Source organism: Medicago sativa, chromosome 1 (assembly GCF_051527215.1).
Source record: "Medicago sativa cultivar Bolivia chromosome 1, Bolivia_mono, whole genome shotgun sequence".
Taxonomy (NCBI): Eukaryota; Viridiplantae; Streptophyta; class Magnoliopsida; order Fabales; family Fabaceae; genus Medicago; species Medicago sativa.
Window position 1 is genome coordinate 29682629 of NC_140749.1, and position 20976 is coordinate 29703604.

The following is a 20976-nucleotide window of genomic DNA, read 5'->3' on the forward strand; positions in this document are numbered from 1 at the left end:
GTAAAATAAAAATAACATTTACCAAACAACTTTAGCTTTACTTCTAAAGCATTTATTGTTAGCTTTGGCTTCCAAATAGCTTATAAGCCTTAAAAAAAGCTTGGCCAAACATAGCCTAAGACGTGTGATGCTAGAAAAGACGCGCCATTTCATCAAAACATGTTTTCTTACAAACATTCAGACATTTTTAGATGTTGTGTATTGTGTCAAAAAATTGTACAATTAATTAATCATATTTTTTGACTGAAAATATTTAATCATATTTTATAATGATCTCACCGTGTAACTATGTAAACTATTTATAAGTTTGTTTCTGATATGTTTTGTGTTCGAAGAACTTATTCGATTTTATAATATATTTCATTTTGATTTCTTTAAGAAAAAAATAGTGTCACCGGCTATCTCAAGTAAGTAACTAGGGTCCACCAATGGTCCTTTAAATTGAGGTTCATGTTAAGGACTCCCTATATATATATATATATATATATATATATATATATATATATATATATATATATATATATATATATATATATATATATATATATATATATATATATATATATAGGGCATTTCAAATGAGAGGACTTTTTAAATGAGAGGGTGAGAGGATGAAACAGTGGCCATTGGATTAGTTAGATGGCTGTGAAACAGTGACACTAAACTATGCCAACAACCAAATAGCTTAAATCTTTCATACGCCAAATAAAAAAGATTACTAATAGCACAATGGCTTAATCCATACATCAAATTAAAAATAGTATTGCTAGTATATCAGAAACATAAACTCATAAATATCTTCATCTTCCATGTTCCTTCTATGCCATTCTACTTGTTTAATCATCTCCATCATCCATTTTTGTTCTATGCCATTCATCTTCCGTCTAAGCAAGTCTTCAAAACCTGAAAACACATAAACATAAATTAACATTTTAACTCAGAAACATATCTAAACAAAAACAAACTAAATAGTTAAGAACATAAGAAATAACTGTAAGAGATAAATGTAAGAAATAAAGAAGGAACAAGGAACAATCAGTGATTAATGAAAGAACATAAGAAATAAACATCTTGAAAAAACTGTCGAGGAACAAGGAAGAACATAAAAAATAAACAGCTTTGAAAGAGACAAGGACGCAAAGAAGAAGAGACAAGGAAGCAAGGAATAAGTAGTGACGGTTTCTGCAGAAAGAGGAAGCATTTACGTTGAATGAAGGGAAGAAGATGGAATAAGAAACGTTACAAGTGAAGGAAGCGCGTGTGTTGTTTTCCTCAGCAAAATAGTGTCACGTGAGTTACTAATGTGAGAATTAAATCACAGCCATCTAACTAATCCAATGGCCACTGTTTCATCCTCTCACCCTCTCATTTAAAAAGTCCTCTCATTTGAAATGCCCTATATATATATATATATATATATATATATATATATATATATATATATATATATATATATATATATATATATATATATATATATATATATATATATATATATATATAACAAGAAAGGAGGAATTTGACACAAATAATGGGGCAAGTGAGGATATTAGTCCAAAAGTTGCAACACTTGACTTGTGTAGAGAAAGGAAAGGGGAGAAAAATGACATGAAATATGGCTATCGTTGAGTAAAATTAATTTTTTTTATAGATATTATTGTTAGTCAAAAAAACAATATTAATTAAATTTATCTTTTTATTCTATCAAATGAGAAACCTAATTATTATTTTAGATATATCACGTGGGTGAGTTAGTTAAAAGATTAAGGAAATAAACTTTATATAAATTAAAAAGAGCCACCAACTTTCGTCGAGAATTTACATCCTATCAATTGTTGAATTCCGAACATTAATTCAAGTCAAAGTTGATATAAGTAAAGAGTTGAATCATGTTTTTGATAGGATGATGGAGGTTAGAATAATGAATCTTATATTTAAAAAGAAAAATTGAATTTTATAGTTTATTTTAAAAAATGATCTTTTAAATATATATATTATTTTTCATTGATTCTAATCAATGAGGCATACAATGCTTATATAAATTTATGCATACTCATAATAAGATCGATAAATAAACCACACAATAATAATACTACAAAACAAACTAATAAAATATGCTTAAAAGATCCCTCTTTAAAATTAACTATAAGATTTATTATTCTAGAATTGATTATCCTATATGGGTAATCATCGCAATTAGTGTCCTCGTGAACTTAATTCAGTTGGTTTGGATAATGCATAAAATATGCAAGGTTCGGGGTTCAAATCCCAGCCAACACAAAAAAAAATCATCGCAATTAGTTTGAATTCTTTCTTTAATCTCTAAAATTAGAGGATGTAAATACATGAATTATTTTGAAACAAAATGTAGCCATCTTATGCCTTGTATAAAGGGGAATTAAGGACACCTTTCTTTTCCAATATGATGAAAATTATTTGGCATCAAACTTTCAAACATTTCATCCAATCCAGTCAATGGAGTAAACCTTGGTCAGGACATGGTCGTCGGTTAACCTTTTTTTCCACTAGAGAACCATCAAGTCAACGATTGCATAGGGTCTTCCTTTAGAAATTGTACCACACGTAACGCAAAATATAGAGTAGTAGTAGTATTAAAGGACTAAAGGAGATTTTTCAAGCCATGAATAATTGTCCAAGAGAGAATTTCACTAACTTGTATTTTGAGTTGATTAAATAAAAGAAATTTTATCAAACAATTGTCATTTGGAAGGTAGTCTAACTCCTCTAAAAAGAAAGAAATAACAAACATTTCGTTGCAAGTATGATGATATTTTATTTTTATTTGGATATTTGATCTAAGAATCGACTAATTTAGATGATTAAAATTGAAGATCTTTTTAAAAACAATTTTTTTTTCTATACTCGATAAAATCAGTCTATAATTATAATTAATGTTTTTCTAAAATGGAAGTTGATCTATAAACTCAAATGTATGAACTTCCAAGAAAACACGTTAGACTATACTTCTTATTGAATTTTTCAGCCCCTTAAGTCTACTCACCACCACCATCCTCATTTATAAACCCCCTCGCGCTTTTACTTTTCTCCATCTTTCATTTCTCTTCACTCACTCTAACTAATCTCATATTTTCCGTTTTTCTCTAATTAGTCTTGGAGAAAAATCATATTTTCTTTCAATAAATGCATTCATCACACTATAAATAAATTTTCAAAGGAAAAGTACCATTTCTTCTCTTTAAGCTTTTCATAATTTCACAATATCTAATACAACCCTATCTCTAGTTAATCTAGTATGGGTTTTGTTAACAAACAACACTTGATCAATCATGTGTCGCAAGCTCATCCACCTACCCAAAATCATCTTGATTGTGGTACAAATTTTCCAATAGTAATCATTGTAGTAGGAATGATGGCAACATTTTTCTTGCTAATGGCCTACTACACCTTTGTGATCAAATGCTGCTTCAATTGGAACAGTATTGATCTTGTTAGAGTAAGACGTTTTTCTTTTTCTAGACAACTTGAAGAACAATCTACGTCGTACTCAATGACATCGGAGCATAGAGGATTAGAACAATCGGTGATTAATTCAATTCCAGTGATTCATTACAAAGAAGAGAAAGACTATGGTGAATTAGGAATCTCTAGTGAATGTGCTTTTTGTTTGAGTGAGTTTCAAGAAGATGAGATACTAAGAGTTATACCAAATTGCAACCATTTATTTCACATTGATTGTGTTGATGTTTGGCTTCAAAACAATGCAAATTGTCCACTTTGTAGAAGAAAAGTTTCAATGACAAGAGAAATCCAAGTTGAGCATGTTGTCACTCCAAGACCTTCACCTTATTTGCAAAGCCAAAATGTTGAAAACATCATTGGTGGTTGTGAAGATTTTGTTGTAATTGATTTGGATAATAATGAAAATGATCATGAAGGTCAAATCTTGCATGAAAGAATAGAAGAAAGAGGTAAAGAATTGGAGGTACCAAGAGATTCACACAAGAAAGCAATTAAGCTTCAAAAAGTGACTAGCATGGGGGATGAGTGTATTAAAGACAAAGACGATGGCTTTCTAGTTCAACCAATTAGAAGGTCTTTCTCAATGGACTTAGCAATACATAAATCTTTATATCAACCTAGTTTGCATGTTCATGAGGTTAGTTCCATTGAAGTTTGTGGTGATAGTAGTAATAGACCTAAGAGATCATTCTTTTCCTTTGGACATGGAAGTAGATCAAGAAGTGTTGTTTTACCAATTCATTTGGACCCTTGAAAGCTTCTTTAGCGAGTAAATAAGCATTTTAGTCTTTTAAATTGTAAGAGTTTGTTTGTTTAGTCCCTCATATTTGTGGAATATGAATTTACTCCCTTAGATTGAATAATGCCACTCAATTCCCTTTGTGGAATATGAGTTGGTTTTTCATTGATTCTCATGAATGTTTATTAAATTGATATTTTGATCGAGGGACTAAATTGATGTTCTTCAATTAAAGAGATTAATTTGTTGTTTCATAAATATTTAAGGGGCTAAATTGTTTAACGTTTACAATTCCAGGTACCAAAATGTTGATTTACTCTTTTTATTATCCTACAAAAGTTTCACTATATTTGATGTTTGTGAAGTGAGTAATATAAATTATATTTATAGAATAAATATGTTTTAGGATTGTTCACATCTAAAGGATTTGAAACTGAGACAGAGAGAGGATAATGCACATAGGTCTCAAGTCTACACCACAAAAACATAATACCTTTAAAAATAAAAGATTTTAATTAAGGTGGGCGAGGGAAAAAGATATAAATAAAAGAAATATTATAGGCACATCAACGTGTATATATATTTTAGAATGTTTTATATTGAGACGGTGAACGTAGCTACGATGGATGTGAATTGGATATCTTTTGCGTTTTCAAAATTAGCTTTGAACTCATTTCCTCTAATTAAGTTGAAAGAAAGTCATAATCATCTCTTGGGTGTCATGCTGTAATTCCTTACATTATGTCTTTGATTCTATAGAATTAGATACATAAAAAAACAAATTGCAGATCTTTTAAAAAAAAACTTATTTTTTTCAATACTCGAAAAAATCGAAAAAATTTGTTGTCTATAATAATAAGATTAATGTTAACGAGTGCACTCGGATCACTCTTTATGTATTTTAAATGATAATTTTTTTGTGAAAATTTATGCATTAAAAATTGAAGTATTTAACATTTTTAAGAAATAATTTCTTGATTTGAAATCGATAAACAGTGTGTGGGGCACTTGTTAGTAATTTATTAATTATGATTAATGTTTTCTAAAATGGAAGTTGATCTATAAACTCAAATGTATGAACTTCGAAGAAAAGACGTTAGGCAACACTTATTGAATTTTTCAACCCCTTTTAAGTCCATTCACCACCACCATCCTCATTTATAAACCACCTCACGTTTTCACTTTTCTCCATCTTTCATTTCTCTTCGCTCACTCTCATATTCTATGTTTTTCTCTAATTACTTTTGGTGAAAAATCATACTTTCTTTCAATTAATGCATTCATCACACTATAAATAAATCTTGAAAGGAAAAGTACCATTTATTCTCTTTAAGATTTTCATAAATTCACATCACCTAAGACAACCCATTTATCTCTAGAATCTAGTATGGATTTTGTTATCAAACAACACTTGATCTATCATGTGTCACAAGCTCATCCACCTACCCAAAGTCATCCTGATTCTAGTACAAATTTTCCAATAGTAATCGTTGTACTAAGAACGATGGTAACATCTTTCTTACTAATAGCCTAATACACCTTTCTAATTTGTGGTGACAGTAGTTGTAGACCTAAAAGTAGATCAAGAAGTGTTGTTTTACCAATTCAAAAAGGTGTAGTAGGCTATTAGCAAGAAAGATGTTGCCATCGTTCCTAGTTAGTACAACGATTACTATTGGAAAATTTGTATCACAATCAAGATGATTTTGGGTAGGTGGATGAGCTTGTGACACATGATAGATCAAGTGTTGTTTGTTAACAAAACCCATACTAGATTAACTAGAGATAGCGTTGTATTAGATATTGTGAATTTATGAAAAGCTTAAAGAGAAGAAATGGTACTTTTCCTTTGAAGATTTATTTATTGTGTGATGAATGCATTAATTGAAAGAAAATATGATTTTTCTCCAAAAGTAATTAGAGAAAAACATAGAATATGAGAGTGAGTTTATAGATCAGCTTCAATTTCAGAAAATATTAATTATAATTATAGACTGATTTTACCGAGTATAGCAAAAAAAATTGTTTTTAAAAAGATCTGCAATTTAATCATCTAAATTAGTCGATTCTTAGATCAAATATCCAAATAAAAAAATATATCATCATACTTGCAACGAAATGTTTGTTTTTTTCTTTCTTTTTGGAGGAGTTAGACTACCTTTCAAATGACAATTTTAAAAGTCACATTACCCTCTCTCAATATCAATATCACGTTTGATAAAATTTCTTTTATTTAGTACTTGTTTGCTAACCCATTTTCTAGGCTCAAACGGGAGTTTGGAAAAGTGAAACGCGGTTTTGCCTTTTTTGTAATGTTTGGGTAACTGAAAACGTGCTTCACCTGAACGTGCTTCTACCCTCCAAACCCATGTTTACTAGAAGCTACAAATTGAAGCTTTTGCGGCAACTCAAAAACAATTCAGGAATTCAATTTTTTGTGGTTGATGTGCTTTCCCAAATTAACCATGATCTTCTTTTTTATTTTCCTACAAAGTTGAAAACAACACAACCAAAGTGATTACTTTTTTTTCTCGTTTCTCAATTTATTTTCTCTACCATGTTTCTGCTTCAGCCTTCATGTTGAACTGCAAACTTCAACATTCTCTCTGGGTTTGAGAAGAAGATGGAATTTGGTTTGTATTTTTATTTTTCTTCACAAAATGGAGTTGGGTTCTAATGGCCCATTAATCTCTCCTTCTTATGCAAGCCCATTAAACTTTTGACAGATACTTTTCTAAGAAAAAACTGTTTGACAACATTTGTTAATTTTTTTTAGCCAAAATTTGTTAATTAATGTGCAGAAAATTAATATAATATACCTTGCTCAAATTAATATGCATTTTTTTCAAAAATATTTACTAATCTTCAATAATTAAATTGATAATGTAACAAAAATCTATATAATATAAATTTAGGACCTATTTCATGTCTCATTATGAAAGTTATTTTCTCTTCTTTTGGTGTTGACATGTGGCATCATAAACCAAACCAAACATTTGTTTTTTAAAGTGTAATGTGGCGTCTAAACCAAACCAAGCATTTTCGTGCATTTAACAATTAATGAAAAAAAGAATAATAAAGGAATATTGTATTAATGAAATGAACTAATCATTATCTTTATTTTTATTTCATAATAATATAGTAATGTGACACTATTTGTTTGGTTAAGACTATTTAAAATATATTTCTCTTTCAAAAAAATGTCAAATATATTTTATTGAAATGTAAATATGAACTAATGAATTTATGAAATTAATGATTTCATGAAACAAACTAATTTTTATTTTTATTTTAATAATAATAATATTGTGAATTGTGAGACAATTTATTAACATATTTTATTGAATGCCAAACAATTATGAAAATAAATTAATATCTTAATTTTTATTTGTATTTTTATTTTAGTAATAATATAATAAAGATGATGTCAGACAATGTTTTTTGGCTTAAATATGGTATTGGTCCCTGCAAAATAGGCTAGTTTTGGTTTTAGTCCCTGCAAAAAAAATTTATAGTTTTTGGTCCCTGCAAAAATAGGCCAGTTTTGGTTTTAGTCCCTGCAAAATTTTTGTTTTTGGAAATAGTCCCTGACCCCAGTTATGTAATAAAAAAATATTAAAAAATTCTGGAAAAATGGAAAATTAATAAAAAAATTGAAAAAAAATATTAAAAAATTATGGGAAAATGAAAAATTAATAAAAAAATTAAAAAATTCTGGAAAAATGAAAAATTAATAAAAAAATTGAAAAAAATATTAAAAAATTCTGGAAAATTGAAAAATTAATAAAAAATTTAAAAAATTCTGGAAAAATGAAAAATTAATAAAAAATTGAAAAAAAATATTAAAAAATTCTGGAAAATTGAAAAATTAATAAAAATGAAAAAAAATAAGAAAAAATTAAAAAATTCTGGAAAAATTAATAAAAATAAAAAATGATTAAAAAAATAAAATAATCTAATAAAATGAAAAATAATGATAAATTCTGAAAAAAATAAAAAAGATTATAAAATTCTGAAGAAAAAAAAATTCAAAATTTTTTGGAAAAAATTAAAATTCTGGAAAAATGAAATTTTCGAAATTTTAATAAAAATTTTGGAAAATTTAATTAGTATATATGTCGAGCTTAAGTTTTTTCAGTGTATTTATTTCCAAAAAAATTTCCGGGAATTTTGTGTATTTATAAACCGAGAATAAGGGAAAAAATATGTGTATTTATAAACCGAGCTTAGGTTTTTTGTGTATTTTTCGAAATTTCGAAATTTTCATTAGTATTTTTTCTAGGAATTTTTGTGTATTTATAAACCGGGAACTTTTGTGTATTTATAAATCGAGAATAAGGGAAATTTCGAATATACACTAATCAAAATTTCGAAAAATACTAATGAAAATTTCATTTTTTTAAAAAATGACTAATCTTTTTAATTTTTTTCGAAAATTTCGAAATTTTTTAGATATTTTCCAGAATTTTTTCAGAATTTTTATTTTTCATTAAAATTTTATTTAGAATTTTTATTAAAATTTCGAAAATTTAATTTTTCCAGAATTTTAATTTTTTTTAGAAAATTTCAAAATTTTATTTTTTCAGAATTTTTTAATCTTTTTATTTTTTCAGAATTTAGCATTATTTTTCATTTTATTAGACTATTTTATTTTTTTAATCGTTTTTTATTTTAATTAATTTTTCCAGAATTTTTAATTTTTTTCCGTATTTTTTTAAATTTTTTTCCATTTTTATTAATTTTTCAATTTTCCAGAATTTTTTAATATTTTTTACAATTTTTTTATTTTTCCAGAATTTTTTAATTTTTTATTAATTTTTCAATTTTCCAGAATTTTTTAATATTTTTTTCAATTTTTTTATTAATTTTTCATTTTTCCAGATTTTTTTAATATTTTTTAATTTTTTTATATATTTTTCAATTTTCCAGAATTTTTTAATATTTTTTTCAATTTTTTTATTAATTTTTCATTTTTCCAGAATTTTTTAAATTTTTTTTAGTTTTTTTATTAATTTTTCATTTTTCCAGAATTTTTGCAGGGACCAAAAACTATAAAAAAAAAAATTGCAGGGACTAAAACCAAAACTGACCTATTTTTGCAGGGATCAAAAACTATAAAAAAAATTTGCAGGGACTAAAACCAAAACTGACCTATTTTTGCAGGGACCAAAAACTATAAAAAAAATTTGCAGGGACTAAAACCAAAACTGGCCTATTTTGCAGGGACCAATACCATATTTAAGCCATGTTTTTTTTAACAATGTGAGAAAATATTTTTTATATGTCAATATTATTTTGTTGAACCAATCATATTTCTTATATTTTAAATGGTCAGCGAATCTCAGCCACATTATTATTGACAATATGTATTTTGTTGAACCAATCATATTTCTTTTTGTTTTTTAATAAATATTTATTTTTGTATTACTCAAACAAATTTCATTTATTTCAATTAATTTATTAAAAACCAAAATGGAAATTATAAACAATTTAATAGTCTATCATGAATACACTACCAAAAAAAGTCTATCATGAATACGTTTTGTATTATCAGCCAATAAAATTTGAATAGGATTCATGATTTAAATTATCAGCCAATCATGATTCATGATTGAAATTACCAACCAATCAAATTTGAGAATACATGTCATCCTTCTAACCTTTACCTAGGTTTTTTTTCCTATATATAGTCAATATGTTTGTCATCATTTTCATCTTCATTGTAATATGACATCCTTTCCCTCTATCTTCATTTCACACACACACACACACACACACTCTCTCTCTCTCTCTCTCTCTCTCTCTCTCTCTCTCTCTCTCTCTCTCTCTCTCTCTCTCTCTCCCTCCCTCCCTCCCTCCCTCCCTCCCTCCCTCCCTCCCTCCCTCCCTCCCTCTCCCTCCCTCTCTCTCTCTCTCTCTCTCTCTCTCTCTCTCTCTCTATATATATATATATATAGTTATCATGGATGCATAAGTATTGTTTTCACAAATATGCTTATAATTTTATTAGCTTTCGTTTTCTTTATTCATGCATTGTGTTTTAATTTTGTTTTATTTTTCTTTATTTTTCGTTTTTTATTACAAATTTCTTTTTAAATATTTCAACGAAGAGACAACTCTCTAAATTTTTGTAACACCTTCCATAGTTTATGAAACATGAAATGAATGCTATGGTATATAATATGTTTATACGCATTTTTAGTTTTTTTTTTGTTACACATTTAAATTAAATAAAAATATATTTGGCCAAAAAATAGTGTGTGTAAATGTCAAATATATGGTCATCAATAAAATAAAATCATTTAGTTTGAATTACAGTGATTTTGTTTCTAAGATCAAATGTACCAATTGATGAATATTAATATACAATATTATTTTTTCGTGATTGTATGCATGGATGAAGTACTTGATTATTTTGGTTACTTTATGTCTTTGGCTATAAATATCGGGTTTGACTTTCACATTTTTCACGCCACTCTCTATTCAAAATTCATATTATTGTAAGTCTTCTCCAAACCTTTATTTTCTCTCTTTGTTACATTGTCAATTTTTTAAGCATTTTTCTTATTAATTTCCATGACACATGTATTGTAAAAACTTATTTGATTTCTCTTATTTGATATATGTAAGAGAATTTCTCTCAAAAAAAAATATATGTAAAAGAATTATGAGCTTAGGTAATTCATTCCATTGAAAGTCTTTTCTGAGTCGGTTTTTCTTTTTTTGTCAAATACAATGTAGTTTTTCTTCAATATAAAGTTGTGTTGTGAAATATTGTATAACTTTTTTTGTTTGTTTTGACTCTTTAACTTGCAAGCATTTTTGTCAAAAAAAAAAAACTTGCAAAGCATTATTCACCTCAACAAAACAAAACAAAAATTTTGCCTCAAAATTGTATACATCACTAAAATAGCAGTGTCAATTGGTTTTATTATATTATTACTAATTAATAATGGTGGACACAATCATCTCACTTGAATTGAATCAGTTAGTAATATGAATTTTTTTTTACAAAAAAAGTAACATGAAATTTTTTAAAACACATAAATACTTATAAATAATTGTAATAACTTTTTTAGAGTAAATAATCATAATTACTGTTTTTTAGGGTATTAAAATATTTTTATCTTGATTGATTTACATTTATTAATATATATCTTTTCATTAATGAGTACTATTTTTCTTTTTAGAGAAGGAAATTTGTATCAATTGATGTGATTGTATTATTATCTTTTTTTTAAGCAAAGAAAAATATATTAAATAAAAACAAGTATAAAAGCTTAGAGGACATAAAAAACAAATTGTATTACTATCAAAACTCATAAGAATAAGTAATGTAGAATAATTTTATTTTGATATATCTGCAACTAAAGTCAAAACTAATTATTAACATGATCATAAAATAAATCAAATTTAATTAATTTAAGGGTAGTACTCATCACTTTAAAAAAATGTAGCACTTTTGCCAAAACAAATGTAGCACTCATCATACATTATGCACTATTATCCTTATAATAAACACATTTTCGTTTTTAATATAAAATAAATATTGGAAATTCGTAAAATGTAATTATCTTGATTATTTTTATTTTGCTAATATTTTATATTATATATATATATATATATATATATATATATATATATATATATATATGTATGTATATATAGATATATATAGACACACACACACACACACACACACATACATATACATGTGTGTTAGCGTGAGAACCACTTTGATGGATAATTTTCAAGTGTTTGTGTTAGTGCTCTTTGAATCATTAGACATGTCATGACGTCAGTGAGCAATTCAGAACCAAACTTATTTAAATTTTGATATTTGTCGTTGAAAAGCCTTAAATTTTTATTCAAAACGAAAGCCTTAATTTTGATATTCTAAAAGAAAAAAGATTACTCAAGAACACAAAAAAAATCATATAATTATAGAAATGTAATAACAACAAGATTATGAGATTGTAAAAAAAACAAGATTATGAGGAAGAAATCAATGATCCTCAAAATTAAATTTAAGCAAAACCCATTAATTTTTCAAATTCCAATTTTAGTAATTTTCTAATAAAATTGTCTTGAAAAAAAAATCAAAGTACATCATGTTTTTTAGTATGAAAAAGCATGTTTTTTTTTGGAATAATTGATGTTATTTATTTTGATGTGATTCATTTTAGTTATTTTTGTTTTTGATGTATACCATTGTGAGTGTTGGTTAATGAGATTTCTTATGAGAGTTTTTTTTTCTTCTACAAGATCTTAGAAAGGTGACTATATATAAAAAAAATGCCGAGGTTCTAACAACCTTGTCTCTCTTTATTTGTATGCTATTACAATTCATCTTAATTTTTGGTATTGATATAACAACCCAATGAATGAATACGTAATTTGTGCATGATATTCAGTAAGCAATAGATATATGATATTATTCATATTGGGTCTGTGCATGATCAAAATAGTGAGTGCAATCATATTAAAACAAGTGGACGTAAAAATATGAAAAGAAAGAAAATTCAGAAAAGGGAAAATATGAAAACTGAATTTTAACATGATATAAATGATAAGGAAATAAAAAGAAGTGTTTGGTTAAAAATGATGAAGGTTAAATGATCATCTATATTTTGTCACAATCAGATCCCACCAAAGATCAAAAGTAAAAGAGTTTAAAATAACGAAGGTTGAATAAAATATAGATTTTAAACAGATTTTCAAAATTAGCGTCAAGTCAACAGAAAATAAAATAAAAATAGATCAACATAATGTTTGGATTTCCAAAGGGCCGAAACTGAGTTGCATAATCACATTAGGCTAAAAACAACTACTCAAGTGAGAATGACACCATATCTACATCAAAATTCTCAAGGGATTAGGTACAGGTCAACATACTTATATATTTCTCACCATCCACTCTTAGATTCAATTAAAAACTTGAATTCGCATATGACATGCTAATGGAGGGAGGTTTATGTTCATTTCTTTCATGATAAGAGAGAAAATAAATTAGAAACATAAAGAGGATAAGAGGGAGATTTATGTTCATTTCTTTCACGAAAAGCCTTATGACATTAGGTATATGAGTCATTTCACTTATATTTTCCCCACTATCTACTATTGCATCCAATGTAGAACTTTACCTCACATATGACATATAAGACATTTCTCTTAATCTTGGGACATTGCCAAATAAAGTTAAGTTGAGTTCCAATATGGTAAAAAAGGTGGTTGGTGGTGGTTTTAAGGAGGTAGTTTTATGTTTCTTTCCTTCATGAGAGTAAAGAAATTAAATTAGAAAAAAAAAGACGATGAAAAATGAATTTTAACATGAAAAAAATGATAAGGGAAAAAAGACGAAAAGGAATGTGTACTTTAACCGTGATAGTATAAGGAATTAAATGACTTGACGCTAATTTTGCACGTTTTATTTTGAAGTATTTGAAGATTTTGAGATAATTATTTTATCAAAAATTAGATTCAATTAAAAAAAATGTCACATCATTTTAAAATTTCAAACAAGCATATATTTTTTCAATTCAACAATACACATCTTTATTTTTTTATTGTTAGATTTCACCAATGAACTTGAAATATTGGAGGTTGAATAAAAATAATAGCATGAAAGAGAATGACATCCAATAACTAAAATTTATGATGAAAAAAATAAAGAAAATAACATCTAAAAACTAACAAAATAGTTCATTATAATTTCGGAACTTTCTGGGTATCCTACATTGAGTTTGATATCACATATTCACCCTAAACCTTAAGACATGTTATATGGGTCATCTCACTTATACATTGTTCAAGTTCTACTATTCCATCTAATATATAACTTCAATTCACACTTGATACATTAACATTTGTTAATCAACCGTGTAACTCTCCGCGTCCGTAATTATGGGATATAGTCGAATAAGGTCAAACATTGACACAACATGTTCAAAAAGGTTGGTTCATGGTGTTTCATGGAGGAGATTTTTGTTTATTCCTTTCAAGAGAAGAAGGAAACGATATTCGAAGAAAAAGAACGTAAAAAAAAATTGAACATCTAAGAAGATAAGAAAAAAAAGTAGTGTGCATTTGTTTGTAATAGTATCGAAAATAGTGTGAGTTGACGATAATTTTATGAGTTTGTTGAAAGAGTTTGAAATTTTTGCGTAATTATTTTACCAAAAAAATAGATTCAATTAAAATAACGCCACATAATTTTAAATGTGTAATAAACATGTATTTTGTCAAATTAGCATTAACACATATGCAAATTTCCATTATCACTTGCCACCAAAAATAAAAAATGAATAAATTTAAAATAATAAAGGCTGAAAGAACAAATTCATAGGGAAAAGAAAGATATCCAAAAACTAAATTTAAAGATAAAAAATTAAACAAATGACATCCAAAAACTAAAAAAAAGTTCATCATAATATCATGACTTTCAGGGGATCCTACATTGAATTTGCTTATAGCATCAAACTAGGAGAATCCACACAACCGATTTTGACACCACATCTTCACCGTAAACCTTAAGGCATTAGATATATGGGTTATATCACTTTTATGTTTCTCAACATCCACTTTTGCATTCAATGTGGAACAACTTACACCTGACACATTACCATCTCTGCCTCAATTATAAGACTTTCTACTATGCATGACAACAAAACCCGTACCCGCGTTTACCCGCCCGAACCCACCCCGCTTTGACGGGGTTCTCCTCTTTGACTGGGTTTGGTTATGAGTTTATGTTTTCTCTGATTTCTCAACACGGGTACAAGATGGGTAACATGGATATACATACCTGCCTCGAACACATACCCAAACTCATCTTGAATGTAGAAAATTACTTTATTCCCTATTGAGATTTGCCATGTTATAATAATTGCCTTTGAAATTTAAAGGAGCAACCAAATTATCCGGTCATGGAAATGTGAATATTAACATATTGTTGAAAAATGCAGTATAACATTTTCCTCGGGGCTCGAAAAAAAATGATTCACTGTGGGGATGAGGATGCGACGGGGATTCCCAAACCTGTCTGGGAGGGGGATGAGATTCAATTTCTCACTCCCATTGGGTTTGAGTATGGTAACATGGAAGTATATGAGAGTCGAGGATAAGACGGGAAACGTAAAACTCTTCCCAATTGCACCCCATTGTAATGCCTACTTTATGCATCCGAGATCAAACTGGGCTATGGTACCATCGTTAAACTTTATGGAGGAGTCAACACTGGTGTGAATCAGTCTATTGAATATAGATCAACTAACCAAATGAGAATGATATTACATCTTCTTGCAATATGTTAAGTATGACGAAATTCTAGCCCGTGCTTGGCACGAGTGTCCATACTAGTTTGAATAATTAAAGAAAATAGAAATGAAGTCCAATTTTAAATAGATATTAATACCCCAAATAAAATAGATATTAATACCCATTTTGGAAATTAAGTATTGAAAATCAATTTTGATTCAAACTATCCAAACAACATCAACCCACAAGAATCACTTCTAATAAAAACATAAATCAATTCACATTCAACTCACTTTTAACCAAAATCAATTCTCTCAAACTCAATTCTATCAAAATCAATTCTCTCCGTCGCCATACCAAACACACGCTTAATCAACTCAGAATACAAGTTAGTGAAATTCTCTCTTGGACAATTATTCATGGCTTCAAAAATCTCCTTTACTACTACTACTACTCAATATTTTGCGTTACGTGTGGTACAATTTCTAAAGGAAGACTCCCCTATATGCAATCGTTGACTTGATGGTTCTCTAGTGGAACAAAAAAGGTTAACGGACGACCATGTCCTGACCAATGTTTAGTCCATTGACTAGATTGGAAAAGAAAGGTGCAGTTGTCTTTGTCTATAACTGACTTGTCCTTAATTCCCCTTTAAACAAGGCATAAGAATAAGATGGCTACATTTTGTTTCAAAATAATTCATGTATTTACATCCTCTAATTTTAGAGATTAAAGAAAGAATTCAAACTAATTGCGATGATTACCCATAGGATAATGAATTCTAGAATAATAAATATAGTTTCTTTAGCAAATCAGAAATGTTTTACCAATTCATTTGGACCCTTGAAAGTTTTTTTAGCAAGTAAATCGGCATTTTAGTCTTTCAAATTGTAAGAGTTGGTTTGTTTAGTCCCTCATATTTGTGGATAATTTATTCCCTTAATTTGAATAGTGTCAGTCAATTTAATCATTTTTTTTTCAAATTTAGCACCAAATTTTAAAAATCTTGTTTACTTTTCTTTATGCAGCAAGAGACAAATGAAATCGATAATTTGGTTTTTCATTGATTTCGATGGATGTTTATTAAATCGATATTTTGATTGAGGGTCTAAATTAATCGTTGTTCTTCAATTTAAAAGATTAATTTGTTGTTTCATAAATATTTAAGGAGCTATATGCAAGGTTTGGGGTTCAAACCCCGGCTACAATATATATATATATATATATATATATATATATATATATATATATATATATATATATATATATATATATATTGTTGGAACATGTGTGGAAATTGAGTTAAAAAGACTAAACACAAATTCCCATGTTGGGTAGAACTAGTGTTGTGTGAATTGAAAAAAGTGGAAGTCCCACATCGGATGGAACACACACATCAGTAGTGTTTATATAGTGGGGGTGTACCTCTAATTAATGGGGGTACATAAGCACTAGAGAAAAATATATATATTGATATATATTTTATTATTTGGAAATGATAAATTAAATAATTAATTTAATCATTATTAGAAAGTGCTTTCTTAGTCCCCAAGTTTTGCTAAAATATTTTTGTACTAAATATAATATATTTTGGTACTCAATTGAGATATTTTTGTACTAGATCTAATATGTGAATTACTTAATGACAAAGTAATGTATTACTTGTTCCCAAAGTTTCTCACTTATTAGTTGTGAATTTTTTCTATAAATAGAGAGCTCACACAGTACATTCCACACACCGAAAAGAATTTCATTGAGTTGTCGGGAATTCTTTTCTTCTCTTCTCCCTCCGACTTGTGTTAACAAGTTTCTTCTGCTTCTACTCCTTTCTGTCCCTTTCGGTTTCAAATAGAGCGGTTACGTACTGTATCGAGTGGCTTCGATCAATCGATTGAACCATATTTTAAGAGTGTTCTTAAGACCATAGTCCCTTCTTCGGTTTAATGTCCCTTCGGATTAAGAGTGATCTTAAGTTCATAGTCCCTTCGGAATATAGAGTACTATTAAGATCATAGTCCCTTTTCGTAATACTAATGTCCCGTCGGAATTAAGAATGATCTTAACAATCTATAAATTATTTCAATAATTTTCTATTTAATGAGAAATGGTAGTATCACCATATTTGAGTGGTCGTAGTGCCATATTGATGTTTTGGAGAAGTTAAAGTTAGAATGGTGGTAACACCATATTTGAGTGGTCTCAGCACCATAATAGAATGGTAATAATACCATATTAATTTGAGTGGTTTCAATATTAAAGAGTGGTCTTAGAACCATATTTGAGGGTGTAATTCTCGAACGATTTTCTACAGTGCAGTAGTTAATCGAACAGTTGTAGCTGGGCTTGTTTTATCCTGGAGGCGGCGTGGTTGATAGTCTACCTTGCACAACTTTGGGTAGTGCCACGAAACGTCTTAAAGAGAGCGACCTGGTCGTGACTCAACCTAGTAACAACTTCGGTAGATAACAGAATTTGGAAATCCAAATTTAACAGTTTGGAAATCCGAAAACAACATATATATATATATATATATATATATATATATTTAAGGAGCTAAATTGCTCAACGTTTACAATTCCGAGTACCAAAATGTTGATTTACTCTTTAGTCTTTTTATTATCCTATAAAAGTTTCGGAAATATATCTGATGTTTGTGATGTGAGTTATAGAAATTATATGCATATAATGAGTATGTTTTAGGATTGTACGTACGATACAGCAAAAAGAAACTGGATTTAATATTACGTCCTTTAGGACAACAATTTAGTTATAAATTTATACATTTGTATTTAAGAAAATGTCAAGTCTCACATAAGATAAGACCATGATAAGGTTTCAAATGAGTTAATAAATAGCACCACTAGAACTAGGGCTTTAATTTTAAAATGAATAAGTGAGCTATCTCGGTTCGAACATCAGCCATGTATATTAGCTGTTGTGTTTTCGATTTAAAAATTATACCGAACGAAATTACTGGGTGAGTCACGACCAGGTCGCTTTCTTTAAGACGTTTCGCGGCACTACCTTAGTTTGTGCAAGGTAGACTATCAACCACGCCGTCTCCAGGATAAAACAGCCCAGATCACTGTTACGAGTATATACTGCACAGTATATAGTCGCTCGAGAATTACACCTCAAAGTATGGTTCAATCGTATGATCGAAGCCACTCGATACGGTACGTAGCCGCTCTATTCGAAACCGATGGGACAGAAAGGAGTAGAAGAAGAAGAACGATTTAAAATCGAAGGGAGAAGAGAGAAAATCGCACAGGAAGCATCAACTGTGAGATTTTGGTGTGAAGAATGAGTGGGGGGAGCTCTCCTTTTATAGGCAGAGTTCGCGAGAATTAATTGGGGATTAAGTTTGCTTAATCCTTAAGCAAACGCGTTTTACGCGTGACTTGGGGATTAAGTTTGCTTAATCCTTAAGCAATGCAAACGCGTTTTCTTTATTGGAAATATCCGGAAGTTTCTGGATACTGGTTTGGATCGGGTCGAAATGTAACACATTAATTTGTTACGCGAACGCTTTCGTATAATGAAAAATTAATTAATTAATTTAACATTTTCAAGTGACAAAAAAATATATATCAATTTTCCAACCCACGACCCAAGCCCAAGCCCGGCCCGGCCGGTCGGACGGACGGCGGCGTCGTCGTCGCGCGTGTGATATATGTATTTTGTAAGCGTTCACCCGTTCACAAAAATGGGTACCCCAAGGGCAAACCCTTGGAGGTCACCCCACCCTTATATAAACACTTACTAGTTGGGGTGACTCTCCAATGTGGGACATTTTTAAGTCACATACCCACACACTAGTTTCTCATAGTGTTTTCTTTCTTTCCAATTTTTTCACTAGACTTTAAGTAGTGTTCCAACAATCCCCCACTTGACTTCAAAATGGTTTCGAGAAATAACGTAAAACGTTTCCATAAGATTTGCTAATATACAAAGGTGTTGTTAACAACTTGAACCTTTGCATAGTGGAAGGTATTCTGATTTAACAAGAGTTGCTTACAGCATTGAACTCTATCTCAGACATAGAATCCACACACAAACCTTTTCATAGGTGTATTCTAAAAGCCCGTGCGTTTTAAGGCCCTGCACGTGTATCCCGATTTTAACGAATGCTCTAGAAATTCTGCCTCAAAATTCCATAGGACCGGCCTAAGTTCCACATTCGTATAGGTGAGTCTATCAAGGGTACTCCTGTAGCTGTGTACCCCACTCAATTAGAGTATAGATCTCATTAAGAGTTACCATTAACTCATCCTTCTTTCGCTGCAGGATCATGCTTTCTATATTCTTTCTCTCATAGCATGTTCTACCACTTCATGACTTGTTTTTACCCATTGAACCTAAATCTTGGGATCTCCAGTCATATAGGTCGGGTTACCATCATTTAGTGGGCTATAGACATTAGTCCCATCCTACTGGATGTTTCTTGGACTTTCTCTCTATTAAGTCCTTTCGTCAAAGGATCAGCTAAGTTTTCATTCGTACGTACAAAATCAACTCTAACCGCTCCATTAGAGATACACTCTCTAATCGTGCTGTGTTTTCGCCTTATCTGTCGTCTCTTACCATTGTAATAACGATTCTTAATCTTTGCAATAGCCGCGGTACTATCACAATGAATTAACACAGCTGGTAACGGTTTCTCCCATAAAGGGATTTCAGCTAGCAAGGATCTTAGCCAACTTGCTTCTTCACTAGCAGTAGCTAGTGCTATCATCTCAGATTCCATTGTGGACTGAGCCAGAATGGTCTGCTTCTTAGACTTCCAAGAAACAGCTCCTCCAGCTATGCTAAATATATAGCCGCTGGTCGCTTTGGAATCATCCGACAAGGTGTTCCAATCTGCATCACTGTACCCTTCAAGTACAGCAGGATATTTTTGATAATGCAGTCCTAATGTCATAGTCCCTTTCAGGTATCTCATGACTCTCTCAATAGCATGCCAATGCTCCTTGCTTGGCCTACTTGTAAATCTGCATAAGAGTCCCACGACATAGGCAATGTCGGGTCTAGTACAATCAGTGGCATATCTGAGACGCCAATGATGCTCGCATATTCAGTTTGTCTAACACCATCTCCAGTGTTCTTAAAAAGTTTTACGCTTGGATCATAAGGTGTGCTTGCAGGTTTACAATCAATGTAGTTGTATTTCCTTAATATCTTCTCAATATAATGAGACTGATCCAAGGAAATTCCTTTATCTGATCTAGTAATCTTGATGCCAAGAATTACATCAGCTTCTCCTAGGTCCTTCATATCAAAGTTGTTACTCAACAGTGATTTCACAGAATTTATGGCAGGAATGTTTGACCCAAATATGAGTAGATCGTCTACATATAGACATATGATAGTGCAAATGTTTTTATCATACTTGTAGTAGATACATTTGTCACTTTCATTCACTTTGAACTCATTCGAAATCATTAAGTTGTCAAACTTTTCATGCCATTGCTTAGGGGCTT

General features: G+C 29.4%; 1 long non-coding RNA gene and 1 pseudogene across 2 annotated transcripts; one reads left to right on the forward strand and one right to left on the reverse strand.

Moving 5' to 3' along the window:
- Nucleotides 1-692: 692 nt before the first annotated feature.
- Nucleotides 693-1390, reverse strand: LOC146954131 (uncharacterized). The gene is made up of 2 exons (XR_015031221.1): nucleotides 1206-1390; nucleotides 693-903 (listed from the first exon to the last, which is right to left on the reverse strand). It is a non-coding gene; the product is annotated as an uncharacterized LOC146954131 (long non-coding RNA).
- Nucleotides 1391-3075: 1685 nt separating this feature from the next.
- Nucleotides 3076-4587, forward strand: LOC146954132 (RING-H2 finger protein ATL1 pseudogene; annotated as a pseudogene). Its single transcript, XR_015011881.1, has one exon. The product of XR_015011881.1 is annotated as an RING-H2 finger protein ATL1 pseudogene (transcript).
- Nucleotides 4588-20976: the final 16389 nt, after the last annotated feature.